Source organism: Clinocottus analis, unplaced genomic scaffold (assembly GCF_023055335.1).
Source record: "Clinocottus analis isolate CAN_PGR_092001 unplaced genomic scaffold, fCliAna1.0.p SCAF_6, whole genome shotgun sequence".
Taxonomy (NCBI): domain Eukaryota; kingdom Metazoa; phylum Chordata; class Actinopteri; order Perciformes; family Cottidae; genus Clinocottus; species Clinocottus analis.
Genome location: NW_027176218.1, coordinates 8,148,249 through 8,151,165, shown reverse-complemented (window position 1 = coordinate 8,151,165; position 2,917 = coordinate 8,148,249).

Here is a 2,917-nt window from a genome sequence, read left to right as displayed (position 1 = left end):
AGTGTCGCGTTGATTTAATATTGCTCAAACTACAACAAAGCAGGCGCCTTTCCAATAGAGTGAGTCACTGACGCTCGTCTTAAGAAAACCATATCCATCAAGGAAAACTAGCGTCACAGTATAAGGAAGGGCCGGGAGTACGACAAGGACAAACAATATCAGGCTCAGGAATATATCTTGCTAATCCCTTGGCAAACAGGTGTGACCCCTTTAGCCAATAAAGCTTTCAGTTATTTAGAGAGGAAACAGAGAAGGGATGGCTGCAGGGGACGTGATACATTTGGGTTGGACACACCCATACACTTTATCCAGCCGCTGTCGACAGCCAGCAGCCTTCTGAGGCTGAACTGAAGTTTTGAGCTAAACGCTAATGTCAGTAAAGTCACGATGACAATGCTAATATGCTGATGTTGAGCAGGTATAATATTTATCAAGGCTGTGACAAATTGTTTAAAGCAGTGCTTAAAGTTAAGGAAATTTGCAGGAACTTAAAAATAGAAATTACACAGCGTTCCAACACCCTTTTGGATTAAAAACTAAATAAAGAGGACTCTAAATAAACTGGGTTACGTTTAAGCTGCTCCCAACTCAGTGGAAAAGTTGTGAGCAGTGTCTTCTTGATTTAAACCTCAGTCATGAAGCAGTAATTATCCGCAAATGGCACCAACCCGTTAGCTTCGCCAGGGAAGGAAACACTGATGAAAGGCTGAGCAGAGTCTGAACACCAGGACAGCGAGTACGCTAAGTGGAGTTAGTCTGACAAAGTATCGACTGGGAACATCTGCAACGCCGTCATGCTGTATTCATGAGTTCAGGATTGTTGAAGGTCGGTCTTGACAGTGTCGGTGCCAGCAGAACGCAATACGTTTAAAGGCGCGAGACAGGTGGCGGTGTAATAAAACTGGGATTTGCAAATCGCTCTCTCCTTTTTTCCCCGTTTGACTCTGAGCTCACCATCCATTTAAATGTTGCTGCTGCTTGACTGCTGCTGTGGGAAAACATATGGTTTGAGACTTCTGGTTATTCCGAGGAAAGTATAACTTTCTGAATACTCTGTGATGAATGCCACTGTAAAACACTGTGTTGCAGAAGAAAATTACTTTAGAAACTTAAGACAATGTTACAATCACCTTTGAGCATTTTGCTCTTGCCATTTTTAGAGATAATCAATGTATGCACATGGTCAATTTTGTGACCATGAGCATAAGTACAGTCATCTCTTTGAATGCAGATACATTGGGATGAATGTCAGATACCTGCTGAATTAACTTTGCATATATGTGGAGAGTAGGTAGACAGTTCTTCCTGTACCTATGTTCTTTACCACCTCAAAAAACATAAACTTTGTTTTGTCAGCTCGATACTTGATGACTTTCCCTAATTATATTAAAAAAAAGAGACCAGAAATGTGTCCTTATTCCGTGTCAGAAATGTATGTTTGTCCACTTGATCAATGCAAGTCCAACAATAAATCTCTTTTCGATTTGTTTTGGTCTAAAACACATTTTCTCGCATTTCACTTTCACAATCAGATTAGGAACCTCCTCCTCCCTTTGTCCAAATGACACTAATTATTTGATGACTGTGCCATTTAACCTTTTAAAAATAGAAAATATTGTTCGTTGGAATTGCTCTTAAGAAGTCTGTATTCCAAAGCACTCAAGTCCGTTTTAAACCCTGCAGCCCTCCAGGCTACCTTGGAGGATCGGCCACATCACTCTGTGCCTCATGTTACTAAAAATAAAGTCGTATCCTCCAGTTTACAGGGTCATTGATGACTGAGCTTTGTAAACCCGGGTAGCATACCAATTTATCACTCCTTGAGCTCCATATCCTCTTGGCGAAAGGAAATGGCAGCGGTGTTGTGTCGACTTATCACCTGCACACCTGCACATTCAAACCACGTTTAGGTTTCACAGCTTCACACAGCGATCGCCTATGATTATTTATCTTGTTTTGACTGACAAGCCTTAATCCCTGTCCATCATCCTCACGCTCATTAATGAGCACACTCCACAGTTTTGTTTTATTCTTAGCAGGTATTACCTCTGCAAACAGCGTGTCCCTCGGGTCCAAGACAGCAGATATTGCTCCTTTCTGACCACCTAATGGGAGTGTAATGTGCTGTGACACTGCAGGCAGTGGCTGTCAAAACAGTGGACCCTGTTCAACGGCTGGCCAATTGTTCTGAAGGGTGCTGAACTGGATCAGTGCATCACAGCAGCCAGCACCGAGTCTCGCACGAAGCACACTGCCCAGAACGCATTCACGGCACTCAGTGTGCTGCCCGGACCGGCTTACAGCGACACCAGACGAGCACCAACCTGGTGCAGATTAGACCTAAAATTACACAATCTTTCAAGTGATCAGGTTATCAGCATCACAAATCAATTGTTTGCGCGATAAGAGAAACTAAAACCAACTGCAGGGCCTGCAGTATTTTCGGCATTGGTTTTTAACGGGGCCAGAGTTAACAGGAACTACATTAACGGAGGCAGTGATGCTTCGACTAAAAAACAAACTAATTGCATTTGCTTGCTAAGTCAGTCAAACATGAGAGATATTTGAAAGGTTGATGCTCATTTAGACATAAAACCTAAGCCGCTCCAGTAAAAAAAAAAAAAATCCTGAATAGCTGACAGGATCACGCTTCACAGGACTTCCTGAATGTGAAAACACAGCTTGTTACTGTCGAATGTACACTAAGAAAGAGTAGACGTCTGTGTGAGCTCCTAATGGCCGACGGTATTGTTGTTGCTGCTTTGTGACTGTTTTATTTACGTTATAGAAATATCGAGCTGAGCTGAATGTGCCTGACAAGCAGGGCAGCTCCCAGTATACTCTGTGGTGCTCTCAAGCACTCAGGGAAGAGATAATGTCTAATCTGCTTCTACAGTAGCTCACAGCGGCAGATCAG